Genomic DNA, 12,759 nt, shown 5'->3' with positions numbered 1-12,759 from the left:
GTTGAGTGAGGTGACCAGCTGGAGCCACTGGGGAAGTCCCAGGTTCACCCACTCATGACCGACACAGAAGAAAGGGGATGAAGAATGCAGACCAGGCCGTGTGAGGGGCTGGCCAGGACTCAAACCTGGTCATCCTTACTGACAAGCTAGGTAAGTGAAGTGAAGTGAAGTCGCTCAGTCTGTCCGACTCTTTGTGACCCCATGGACTGTAGCTTACCATGCTCGTCCATCCACAGGATTTTCCAGGCAAGAGTACTGGAGTGGGATGCCATTTCCTTCTCCAGGGGATCTTCCCAACCCAGGGATCGAACCTGGGTCTCCCGCATTGTAGGCAGATGCTTTACCATCTGAGCCAGCAGGGAAGTCCAAACTAAGGGAGCCGTGCAAAGATGCGCTGTGAACAGGCATCAGTCCCTCTTGTGGGGTCTTTAAGGAGAACCCCAACATGGCCACAGGAATGACACGCAGAGAAGCACATGAAATTGAGGGATTCATTATTCTTGAGGCCCTGGAGGGCGGAGGCCAGGGCCACCAGGAAAAGCATCCGCAGAGTGGGCACCACCAGGAAGGAGGGGGTCTGGGGGAGGGAGCCCTGGGTCTTCACAGGGCTGGGGTACAGAGCTCAGCAAGATGGCAGGGGTTTTCATGGGTGCGGCTCGATGTCAGAGAGTTACTTGGGGGCGTGAGAAGGGGAGCTCTCGCCGGGGCGGCCTGGCCACCCTCATGTACCTGGTCCCCCAGGGTGGGGTCCTCACAGGCTGTTTGTGGGATGTTGAGGCAGCAGGAAAATATGAAGCTTTAAAAACAAGCAAAAGGAAAATCAAATAAGTGCTGCACGAAAATAGTGTAGCATCTGCCCAACCGAGTTGGAGTTCTCGTTTGGTCGTGGAAACTTCTTTCTCAAAGGTCTAACTGCCAGCATCACTGGTGATCGGCCTAGCAAGGTCAGAGCATCTTGGATCCGCAGGGTCCAGCCTCCCCTGGGCTCTGGAGCCCACGGGCTCCGGGCGCCTGTCTCTACCGGCCTTTCTGAAATACCTGCTCCCTGCCTAGCCCAGGGCGAAGCTCTCTTGTTTCCTCTCTGCGCTCTGGGCTGGTGGCAGATGACTTCACCTCTCAGCTGTTTTACATTAACCTTCGCCTCGGGCTGTACCAGGGAAAAGATGAAGTGTGATTCAGGGTGAAAACACTCTCTGTGAAGCTGGCTTTTTAAGATCACTCTGTTATTTTCTTTTCAGTGCTCAAATGGTCATGAGAGACAAAGGGTAAAGCCCTTTGACGAAGCCGAGTTTGAGGAAAAAGTCAGAGAAGCCGCAGAGGCATGGTGACGAATCGCCATCAATACGGCCCATGAGAGAGAGTTCAGGGGAAGGGGAAGCTGAGCTGCTGCAGCCCCAGAAGCTGGAGGAGGCGCGTGTGCTGGGAAAGAGAAGCCGAGGAGCTTCCTTCTACATCCCTGTCTGGACCTGCGAGTAGAAACTACTGCTGATGAAGCGCAGCTGGAAGGAGGGCTGAATCCTGCTGAGTCACCACGACTGTGAGGGGCCAACCCACGTTGCCATGGCACCAAGCGTCTCCCAGGCAGCTCACACACTCTGTAAGACTCCTGACGTTTCAAACTGAACATTCTGGTGAGGAGAAGACTGTTTCCTCTCAACCTGGGCGGTAATTCAGAAGTAAATGAAGAAGAATAATTCAATAATTGTACAACTCGGTTTCTCTGTACTAAGTGGTGTGTATGACTTTTGCATATGTTACCACTTAATCCTCAAAATGGTGCTCTGAGGCATAGATGTGTACCCATTTTGCAGATGAGAAAGTGGAATTCAATTAGCTAATTGGCCAGGGCCCCACAGCCAGCATGTGGAAGCACCAGGCCACAGAGTCAGGGGCCCCTGCAAAGGCTTGGACAGAAAAGAATGACTTGATTCATGCCATGGAGTCATTTTCTTTAAATCTTGCTTCAAGTTATTTTTTCTTAATATTAGTGTATAAATAGGTTAGACTATTTAATTTAAAAATTGGCTATTAAACTTCAAATTAATGTTAAATCTCTATGGTTTGTCCACTGCACCCCTACACCTATCATATGTCTTGGACATAGTAACTTACGAAAAGACTGGGTGAGTTAATTCATTAATTGGCTAACCCATCAACCAATCAAAAGTGCAGCTGGGCTGAGGCTGTAGGACTTGTGGTGCTAGAACTGTGTTCTGGTCGCGTCTGCAGAGTGCCTGATAAACAGCTGACCCATCCCCACCACAGGAGACACTCGGTAGTGACCTGCAGAGGTTCCCATGTGGGTCACTGACTTCTGCATGTGAGGATGGTCCTCTCCCCTCTCCACTGTCCTCCACCCACAGATACCAGTCAGCACATTTCTCAAAAAGGACACAGTCATCTCCCATCCATGAGGACAGGGCCCGTCTCAGTGACCACGGGGACCACCCATTGTCCTTTGAATTCCAGAAGCAGCAGGCACCTTCATCAGACCTTTGCAGTTAAGAACCAAGTTACATGCAGCAGCAGGATGCAGGGGCCAGTACCTCACCTAAAGCTTGAACTCTGAGCGCGTGTAAGAGGTATATAGACTCACCAGCCATCCACTGGTCTACCCACAAAACATGCATTGGCATTCCCAGAGTGACCACAAACACTGGAGACGTGGAGTGAGCAAAATGAGTAAGATACCTTGTTTCTGAAACTCAACATAAATTAGGTGATGTAGGGAGAAGACAGACAGTAGACAGATAATAGATAAAGATGGGTAAAGAGATGATAGATTGATAGTAGAGAGAGAATAGATTGACAGATGAAAGATGGATGGATAGATATTCAATAGGTAGATAATAGATTTGACAGATGTTAGATGGATTGAAGTACCGAAGAATTGATGCTTTTGAACTGTGGTGTTGGAGAAGACTCTTGAGAGTCCCTTGGACTACAAGGAGCTCCAACCAGTCCATCCTAAAGGAGATCAGTCCTGAGTGTTCATTGGAAGGACCGATGCTGAAGCTGAAACTCCAGTACTTTGGCCACCTGATGCAAAGAACTGACTCATTAGAAAAGACCCTGATTCTGGGAAAGATTGAAGGCAGGAGAAGAAGGGGACAACAGAGGATGAGATGGTTGGATGGCATCACCAGCTCAATGGACATGAGCTTGTGTAAGCTCCAGGAGTTGGTGATGGACAGGGAGGCCTGGCGTGCTGCAGTCCATGGGGTCACAAAAGAGTTAGACATGACTGAGCCACTGAACTGAGATGGAGAGACAGATAGATTAAATAGGTAGGTAAACAGATGAAGATCAATAGGAGAGAAAGAGATGGAAGGGGGAAGAGAGAGAAAGGAGGAGGGGTGACTTTAGAAGAGCCTCCCAGCTGGAGGGATGGCTGGAGGAGAGCATGCAGAGCCCAGGTGGGGCACTGTGCAGAGATGGTGCAGGTGGGGCTGGGCAGGGAGGCCATGCCAAGGCCCTGGGATTTTTTTTTTTTTTCCAGGAAACAGGAAGACATTGAGAGACTTTAAATAGGATGGCACCTGACCCAACCCACCTCTGAACTTTGTGAGCTGTCAGCGGGAGAAGCAGCACTTCTTCACAAACCTGTTCTGCTGGAGAGTATCTTATTAATAAATCAGGCAGACGACTTACTGCTCATCTGGCAGATAGCCTCCTTCCTACAGTCAGATGCTGTTGAACAGTGTCTGGGAGGGAAAACCTCCTTAGGTGTATGCAACAGGAGTGCAGACAAACACTTTGGTTTAGTGAACATGAAATTGTAATCACACTAGCAATCCTGGTCAAGGTGGATGCCAAACCACGGAGGCCACATGCTCTGGCTGTCAGCCAAGAACAGGGAGGCTCAAGAGGTCACCCCTGTGTGCCCAAGGCCAGCCTCACCATGAGCCACGGCACTGCCCTCCCACAGGCCGTTGGCTCCAGTGACCACGGGGCATCTAGAGCCCCTGCAGCTTGCTCTGTGCCAGGGATGACCCAGGGCCCATGAACCACCTCCGTGCCTTCCCGGTGATGGATGAGCTGGCCCCAACCTCCGCCTCACATCCTGCTTTCTGGGTACCACTTGTCTGAGTGCCTGTCCTCAGAGGTAGAACAGGGTGAGCACCTGGGGTGGCTGGAGAATCAGGGCTGATCCTGGGAAAAGGAGAGAAGGAACTGAGAAAAGGATCTCAAGAAATCAGCAATCCAGTGGGAAGTCATCAAGCCCATGTGGCCCCCATGATGGGAGAGCCCCACGCCCCTCGGGAACCGGCCCAACACCCCTGCCACGTCTGCTCATCAGCAGAAAGCAGCCCATGGATAGAGGCGTGGTGGGTTGTGGAGCCCAGCAGCAGGGGCTGGTGAAGGCAGGAAGCACATGCCCTGACCTCCCCTGGGAGAGATGTGAGCTCCCCGCTGGTGGGGGGATGTGAGCTGAACACCAGGGAACCGGGAATCCCCCTTAGAACCAGGGTCTTATCTGCTCCAAGACTGTAGCTGACTCTGGAAGGAATTGGCTTCCCATAATGTCACTGAGACTCTGTCCTCTACCTGCTGAGATCACCCATCCAGACCTCGCTCCTCCCGAGAGGCCGTCCTTGTCTCCCTGCATCCACGCCTGTTGAGTGTCCTCCATGTCCGCCCATGACCTTCACACCTGGGTATCACCCCTCTCAGAGCTGTGTTGATCAGAGCTGGGGCTTCAGGGCCCACTGGCTCCTGTCCACAGCCTGGCCTTTGGACCTTGACAAAGTCATCCGACATCCTCAGCCTCATATGGCCCCACCTTGCTAGAGTTCCAAGAGGGCCTAATGAAATAGACGGGGGTGGGGGGATGGAAGAGAAGTCACCCCACCCTGCTCCCTGCTGGCCCTTCTCGCTCCTTCCAGAGCTCCTGGGATGTGACCTTCCCCACCTCTGCCCATGTAGCAACCTATTCTGAGCCTCCTCTCTCTGTGTCTCTCCATCTTGGGTCAGCACAGCATCTCTCATATTTGGGGCCCTAATCCTCACCCCAACTTGGAAGTCTCGGCTCAACCAGGACCTCTGCCTCTTCCTGGGCTCACTGCAGCACCAAGTGTCTTGGGTTTGGGATGTCCTCTCGTAGACAGTATTTCTAAATGAGAATCAATCAGTCCCGCTGGTATCCTAGTTTGCATCTTAAAATTTATTAGACATTTACATTATTCAATAGAAATCTCAATCCAGGTCCCATTGATTCATGTGGTGTCTAGAGATCAGGCAAGTTATGATTACAAGGAACGTAACAGATGCCAACAGTCTCCTCTGAGAGCTTCCTGGCCACATCTACTGTTTCCTGGGTTTAGATGTGAATGAGGTGAGAAGAGACCATACGTACAGGAGACACCAAACTGAGCTATGCTGATGCCGAGCAAAGAGGCCGAGCTGCTGTGCGGACCAGCAGACGGGCTGTCCCTGGACTAAAGAAATCTGAGCCTCATGTCAGGGAACTCGAGCTCCTGCCTGCCCCTGCACCTGCAAGTGGCTCCCCACAGCCACAACATGCAGTCGCCACGGTCCATCATCCAGGTTTAGGTCCGAGTGAAAGTGAGGAGCTTTTGCCTGAGTCGAGAGCCCAGGCAGATGGTTCGTATTCCAGAGGCCATCACTGTCAATGAGATCAGCTGTAGGATGCATGCAGGAAGCCCCAGCAGGGAGTGGGGTGCAGAGCTCAGCTCCACCCCCCCCCCCCCCGCCTTTCTCCCTCTGAGTTCTTTTCCCTCCTGATTCACTGTGATTCCAGTCCTCCCTCCCTCCCTTCCTCCCTCCCTCCTTCCTTCCCTTCCCCCCCTTCCCCTCCCTCACCAGGTTTCTGGCCAGCCTCCTACCACGTGCCAGCTTGGCGCTGGAACCCGGAGGGGGGGGATGTGGGACAGCATGGGCATCTGGCCCTCAGGAACCATGTCTTCTCCAAAGATCAGTCTCTCGTTTCTTTCTCACGTGCCCCCTGTGGCTCATTGTCAGCCATCACCCCTGGACAGCAGTATCGATTGCTGATAACCAGCGCAGCATTTTGAGCCTGAGCAAAGTCCCAAATGTTATTAATAATCAAGCAGCAGGTTGATTTATATGGCCACTGTGAGAAGGCCGGGCAGACAGTCCCTGACTGCTGAAGTGGTGCCCACGTGCAGGACGGCGGCTTCCTCATCCACCTTCTCAGCCTGGCTCTGCATGGACTCCTGGTCCCGAGAGAACCACAGACAGAGGCCAGGCCCTGTATGTGCCCGGGATGCAGTGCTGGGTGGGGGGGCTCACAAGGTAGCCCGACCCCACCCTCCTTTCCCACCTTGAAGCCGCACACAACACCAGTCTCTGGTCATCTGGTCCGGAGGACATCCAGTTTCCTTCTCACCGGTGTCGTCTTGGGGTGGTGGAGCTTCATCTCAGTTTCATGGCCAAGGTATCATCTCCCCTGATGCATAATTAACACTTCTCCATGGCTTCTCAGGGCTTCCAACCACAGGCCAGCCATCGTTATACTTCTTAACACTTTAAAATAGTTGATTAAATATATATAAGGAAATAAAGACTCAAATATATAGTGGTTTATGCTGAATGTATTTTATTGTATTCCAAATAAATGACAGGTGTAAATCTCATGTGGCAGAATTTAAAGGTCAGTTTCAAAGAGATTAGGTAAGTAAATTCCCCCTAACATATTTTGTGAGTAATCTTCTCTCCACCACCCTCCATGGTTCACACTTACAAATTCCCTGTCCTCAGAAGGCAAGTCTGAGCTGGTGGTGCTTCCTGGTCACACAACATCTATCAGTCTCTCCCCTTCCCAGCCTTCTCTCCCCTCCCCCAGCCCTGCTTCCAGGGACCCACTCCCCACAATTTCACAGCCTGCCCTAAAGCACACCTCACAAGTTTGCAAAGCTTCTTGACCTGCAGGAGCAGGGATGGGTCTGGGCCCCAGTCTTCCCATTTGCTAAGCTGGTAGGGCCAACAGTAAGGACTTCTCCAAGAAGCATTCACTCTGGGGTTCCCCCACCAACCACTTCACTGCACCTTCCTGCATGAACCAATCACTCTCAGCTTCAGGACCATGAGGCCAGGGAGCCTGAGCTGGGATGCCAGCACACCCCATCCCTTCCCCACTGACCCCCACTCAGCAGCCTCTCAAGGGATGCCCCCCACCCTGTGTACCAATGACCATGAACACTCCGTGCCTTGCCGCTCAACAGGGCCTTCTAAGCCATTCCCCGTGCAGTAACTCCGGGTGGTTTCAAGTGAAACAGCAACAGAAGCCGCAGGGGAGGACACGTGTGCTTCCCGGGAGGGCTGAGCATTGTCTAGTCGTTTCCAGCCACAGGAAGCGTTGTGTGGCTGCATGCACAGCGTTCTTACCAGGCTGCCCCCACCAGGGAACTACCCAACCCCACACGAGCTTGTCCTCGACAGGTGTACGCACATCTTGACACAGTCACGCCCCCTTCCCCAAGTTGCAGGGGTAGCCTGCAACTCGTGGCTGCAGTGTCCTGCTGCCTCTGCACCGAGGTTGGGTTTGCTGGACTCGAGGAGGCACTCGCCCTGAGGTCTGAAGCCCCTCACACCCGGCCCAGGGTCAGGAGCTGCCAGCACTCCTCTGCCAGCCCCCCAATCCATCCACTGCCACCTCTATGGCCCCAGCAGGTCCCTATCTATCTAGGGCTTCTGCAGGGACCCCCTGACTCACCTCCCACATCGCTCCTCTCCCTCCTGCTGGGCGTCCGGGGAGACTTTTGATGGCCATGAAAGCCCTGCAGTTTCCCCACCGCCCAGATGACCAGCTCACTCCTCCTGGGTCGCTCTTGACTCACCAGAGCTGGGCGCCTGCTCTCCCCACAAAGGCGGCCCATCCGCCATCTTCTTGCCTTTAGCAGCTGCAGCACAGCCCTGCCCCGAGCGCCCCTCCCCACCGGGTCAGGGGGCCTCACATATGCTACCCCCTCTGTTTGCCCAGCTCAGTCCTAGCACCCTGAGCTGTCTCAGGCCACCCCTCAGAGAGGTCAACCCCCCTCCTGCCCCCCGCCACCACTGCCCGGATCCAGGCTGAGCTCTCGGAAGCGCCATCCGCACACACCCCAGCCCTCTTCACTTGCACTCACCTGGGGCTGGGGGTGGCCGTGTGCTGACGGGTGCTGGCCGTCTTCCACCCACTCTGTGATCCTTGGAGATGCAGAGGATATGCCAGGATTGGCATGACCCCAGGGCTCCTCCAAGCTCCTCCTCTGAGGCCAGACCACTCAACCAGCTCCTGGGCAGGACGGTGGGACCACACGTCCACCAAGCCCTAGCCCTGATCTAGTCTGGGAGCCTCTTCCCAACCAGCTCCAAGGGCTGTGTCCTCTCCAGCGAGTTGCCATTCCTCCAGCAATCTGCCAGACGTTTGTGTCTGTCTGAGCTGACACTCCCGAGAGCACCTACGTGTCAGGCATCCCTGGATTGGCCCGTCTGATTCCATGACAACCTCAGGACGGGGAGTTACTATCCATCCCAGGCTGAGCTCGCCATCGCCGTGACGATAAACACCATCCTCCCAGACGACCCCCTCACCCCTCTCTCCCACCACCCTCCTGCAGGCCAGCCTTCCATATGCCCCAGCTGACCCCCTGCCCCCACGTGGCCGCCAAGCTGTCATCACATACCATGCGCTCCACGCCCGCCTGGCCTCCCGCCTGCCCGGCCTCGGCTCCCACCCGACTCCTCATCTCAGTAAACAGCACTGAGCTCTTCCGGCCAAGGACCTGGGAGTGGCCGTGATCCCGTCAGCCATCAGCGGACACACCTGTGTCCTGCCTCCAGTAGACGCAGCCCCAGAAAGGCAGCCTCAGTGGTCTGAGTCAGACCCGTCAGCCAGTCCATCGGCAGGTCCCAACAAGTCTCCTCCCAGCACATCAAACACTGATGCCCTCATGGTCATCTCCACAGGGGATCTTGCCCTCCCACCTTCCCCCCTCACCTGTGCCTCTCTGTCCAGCCTCCGTTTGACCAGAGGGATCCTTTTCAACCATCACACAGGCCATGTGATCCTCCCCTACTAAGACTGTCTCACTTCCCACCTTACTCAGAGCCTTACCACAGCCCAGAGCACCATGGGTCACCTGCAACCTATGACTTCCAGCCACTCACACTGGCCTCCCAGCTGTAGCAGAGCTCCTGCCGTAGGGCCTTTGCACTTAACACTCTCTGCCTGGAATGCATTTCACCCAAATAACTGAGGCTGGTCCCTTCAGACCTAGGAGGATCTGCCCAGTGAGGTCACCCCTGATGACGGTATGCACCGCCGCCCTCGTGGTCCCACTGAGCTCTTGTCTGGGGGGCGAGGACGCTGGTACCCTTGCCTCCTGCCTCCGGAGAAGCAGCCCTTGAAAGCCGGTCTCAAGTGGCTCTGAGCTGCATCCTATGTTCATGGCAGAGTAGAGGCGCCATAAATAGTTGTTGAACAAATACGTGAGTCTCAGTTTTTCCGATGTAGAGAGAGAGGCAGGAAAAAGGGTGGGGTGATCGTCCAAGGTCACACGGTGAGCATCTAGGTCCCTTCAGGCCACTGCAACAAAGTACCCCAGACAGGGGTACCCCACAGGCCTTAAACGACATTTATTTATTTATTTCAAACCACTTCCAGAGATAATTATTTCTGGAAGTCCAAGATCAAGGGGTCAGTGGATTGATTATCTGGTGGGGGCCCTTCCTGGGTCATGGGCTTCCGTCCCTTCTCTGTGTCCTAACAGGTAGGGAACCAAGAACTCTCTGTGGGGTCTCTCACTGGGCCCCCAGCCCCTTCTCCTAACACCACCGCACTGCAGCTAGGATTACAACATGTGACTCTGGGGGCGCGTTCAGCCCAGGGCTGTGAGCGGTGGAGATGCCAGAAGTCCAGCTGCAGGGCTCACAGTCTGACAGGACCCACTGCCTGGCCCTCAGCATCTTCCCTGTGGCTGATGTCACCTCCTGGGTCACTGCATGCTTCCTGCCTTTGGGTAGCCTGAGGCAAACTAAACAAATAGATCCATCAATAATCAGATAATCACTCTCTGACAAGCACTATGAATAAAACATGCAGAAGTAACCAAAATGGGGAGACCTACCTGGCTGTCCAGGTGTCTGGGGGCGGGGAAGTCAGGGCTCTGAGCAGAATGAACCAACTGCTCATCCAGAGGTGGGGCCAGAAGGAGCTTGGCTCTCATGAGGCTTGCAGAGGCGTGGATGTGTGTTTGTGCATGCACATATGTGAACACATACGTGTTTATGTATGTGTATGCATGTGTGTTTGCATGTGTGCACCTATGTGCCTGTGTGTGCACATGCATGTGTGTACGTATGTGCATGTGTGTCTGTGTGTGCATGCATTTGTGTGTCCCTTGTGTATACATGTGCATGCATACATATGCATGTGTTTGTGTGTGTGTGTACGTATGTGAGCATTGCACATCGGCAACGTGTGCACTGGAGCTGAGGAGGTCTTGGAGCACTTGGAAGGACACAGAGTCAGACCGACAGATCCAAACCCGACTCTCCTCCTCAGGGCAGCCATGGGCCAGGAGCTTACCTCCGCCGAGTCAGTTTCCTTCTTTGCCAGAAATGCAATGATCCTTTGGCACCACGGCCACGGGGCCACTTGTGGGACATGTGAGACAACACACAAGCACACAGCCAACTGTCCACCCTGTCCCCCCACCCACCCTCATTCCTGCTAATGGACCCCAGTTCTGCCCAATCCACAGAGTGACTGCCAGATACTCACTTCCCAGCCACCCCCTGCCCCCCAAGCTGTGACAGCAGCCTGGCAAAAGGTTTGGCCAATGTGATGGACGCAGAAGACTGGCCAGCTTTTGCTCTCCTCATAAGGGTTGCACCCTGTTGACCCCGCCCTTCCCACCTCCTCCTTTCCTCTGTGAGACACTGAGGCACGCTGGCCCCGCCCCTCAGGACATGGTGAGGAAAGGCAGCCCCACCCCCATTGCCTCAGAAGCAAGTTCTCTATCTTGCAGCCAGCACACGCCCAGCTGGCTCCAGGCTGACGGAGCAGGCTTCCCGTAGGCACCCTATGAGCTGCAAGTCCCCAGGGGTTTCCCGGGCCCAAGTCCCGGCCCAGGCCTATAAGCAGTCAGGCCCCAGGTTCCAGGATGTCCCTGGTGGCAGGACACAGAACACATAGTCATTTGTCATTGTTGAGGTGGGTACTGATGATTTAAGTCATGTCCAGCTCTTTGGGACCCCATGGACTGCAGCCCGCCAGGCTCTTCTGTCCATGGGATTCTCCAGGCAAGAATACTGGAGTGAGTTCCCATTTCCTTCCCCGACCCAGGGCTCAAACCCACGCCTCCCGCATTGGCACGGGGGGGTGCTTCACCACTGAGCCATCAAGGAAGCCCAGGTTCTGATGACGGGGTGCGCAGTGGCCAGGGGATGGTCAGGTGCTGCAGAATGGGGAGCAGGGCTGGGGCATGTGTCAGCCCTGGACCCTCTGACATGGCCCTCTCTGCACCAAGCTGGGCCAAATGCAGTCACTGCCATGATACCCTGGAGACGGGGGGATCTCCGGCTGGCTCTTCCCAGTGTGGGCAGGGAAGTAGGCCCCCCCCCCCATGATGGGGGGGTCCCACTTCTACACTCAACGTGCTCCCTGTGGAAGGGTATAGAAACCAGGCAACATGGGCCAAGGAAGAGAAACGATCCTCCTCCTGGGCTTCCCAGCACCTTGCCTGGAGCGGGAACCGTCTGTCAGCTCTTGTCCTGCCTCCTGGCCAAGACCTGAGCCTGAGAACAGCCCTGGGGGCTGCAGGCTGGGGCAGGGCCCCCGCAAGCTGGGCCGGGATGTGCCTTCACAGCACAGGCCAAGGGGAAAGGCCACAGGGGGGCCTGCCCCAGCCCCAACTCTCACTGGGGGTGAGCACTCTGGCTTCCCAAGGACACACGGTCACATTTTCCCAGGAAATTCTGTAAGGGGCTTGGGAACGTGTGGTTATTTCTTTTCTGAAACTGCCCAGAGACCTAATTATAGGACACAGAGCAGCTGGGCTCAGATCCCTTAGATGTTATGAAAGAGCTAAATGAATGTCAGATTTCTTCTTATGAAAAGAAACAGAAAACTTTACCAGAAAGCAGTGGGTGGGTCAAAAGGAAAAAAAAAAAAAAAAAAGCAGAGGAAATGAAGCAAAGGTGAAGTCAGGGGCATTGGGCAAATGGCCGGTCAGAGAAAAATCCAGAAAAGGCAGCTGGCAGGGGAGAAAGGAGCTCACCCCCGTATGGTCCTGGGGTCAGCAGGGAGCCAGATTCTAGAACATCACCCCACGTCCTGAGTCCCGAGGTCTCAGGTCCATGTGCTTCTGGTCCCTGGCTCATCCTGTGGTTCCCTGACCAGGAGACCCCTGGGGCAAGAGACCCTCTGCTTGTTCCTCCACCCCCCATCCAGCTGAGCTTTCTAGGTCTTTCTTTACTGGCTCCTTCTCCCTACTGAACTGTAAATCTGCTGTGACCAGAGACCTCATCTTTACCTTCCCCTCCTCACCCTGCCTGGAGCTTAAACAGCATCACCTCCTATGATTCAGAAAGTGGTACCAGCACCAGCTTCTCCCCTGAGCTCCTGACCCGTGTATCAATCACCCGGATGGATGTCCAGGGGCCTGACTTGAGCAGACCCTTCCCTCCAGTGTGTGGACGTGGAGACACTGTTTTCCAGGGCAACCACGTTAAGGAGTTTGGGTATCCTTCCAATGAACCATCAGATGGTCTACTGGACCCCCAGCCCACCCC

At 54.7% G+C, this 12,759-nt stretch overlaps 1 non-coding gene across 1 annotated transcript; it reads right to left on the bottom strand.

Annotated features, from left to right (window-relative positions):
* Positions 1-290: 290 nt before the first annotated feature.
* Positions 291-362, bottom strand: TRNAC-ACA. The gene has a single exon. It is a non-coding gene; the product is annotated as a tRNA-Cys (tRNA).
* Between the last annotated feature and the right edge of the window lie 12,397 nt (positions 363-12,759).

The sequence above is a fragment of the Cervus elaphus genome, chromosome 20, assembly GCF_910594005.1.
Source record: "Cervus elaphus chromosome 20, mCerEla1.1, whole genome shotgun sequence".
Classification (NCBI taxonomy): Eukaryota; Metazoa; Chordata; class Mammalia; order Artiodactyla; family Cervidae; genus Cervus; species Cervus elaphus.
Note: the sequence above shows the minus strand (reverse complement) of the source record. Positions and strands in the feature narration are given on the sequence as shown.